Raw genomic sequence first — 909 nt, forward strand, 5'->3', positions numbered from 1 at the left:
GTCATGTATGGAAGTGAGAGTTGGACTGTGAAGAAAGCTGAGACCTGAAGAACTGATGCTTTTGAACTGTGGTGTTGGAGAAGACTCTTGAGAGTCCCTTGGACTGCAAGGAGATCCAACCAATCCATCCTAAAGGAAATCAGTCCTGAATATTCATTGGAAGGAATGATGCTGAAGCTGAAACTCCAATACTCTGGCCACCTGATGCAAAGAACAGACTCATTGGAAAAGACCCTGACATGGAGAAACTTTGAAGGCAGGAGGAGAAGGGGATGACGGGATGAGATATTTGGATGGCATTACTCACTTAATGGACATGGGTTTGGTGGACTCCAGGAATTGGTGATGGACAGGGAGGCCTAGTGTGCTGCAGTCCATGGGGTTGAAAAGAGTTGGACACAACTGAGCGACTGAACTGAACTGAACTGAACTGAATTGAACTGAACCACATAATGAGAGTGATATTGTTTGATAATTTTCAATTTCTTCCAGCTATTGTCATTTTTCTTTCCTTATGCATATGTTAAGGTGTGCTGTGATCTACATCCTTCTTTTCTGTTTTACAGAGTGAGGTAAGTTGCAAAGATAAAACAAACATTATATATTAACACATATATATGAAATTCAGAAAAATGGTACTGATGAACCTAACTGCAGAGCAGGAGTAGAGATGCAGACTTAGATAACAGACTTGAGGACATAAGGGGAAGGGGAGGGTGGGAGAAAACAGTAGCATTGACATATGTATGCTGCTGCTGCTAAGTCGCTTCAGTCGTGTCCGACTCTGGCAGCCCACCAGGTTCCTCTGTCCCTGGGATTCTCCAGGCAAGAGTACTGGAGTGGGTTGCCATTTCCTTCTCCAATGCATGAAAGTGAAAAGTGAAAGTGAAGTTGCTAGATCGGAAGAGC

Source organism: Bison bison, unplaced genomic scaffold (assembly GCF_000754665.1).
Source record: "Bison bison bison isolate TAMUID 2011002044 unplaced genomic scaffold, Bison_UMD1.0 scf7180017864478, whole genome shotgun sequence".
Lineage (NCBI taxonomy): Eukaryota > Metazoa > Chordata > Mammalia > Artiodactyla > Bovidae > Bison > Bison bison.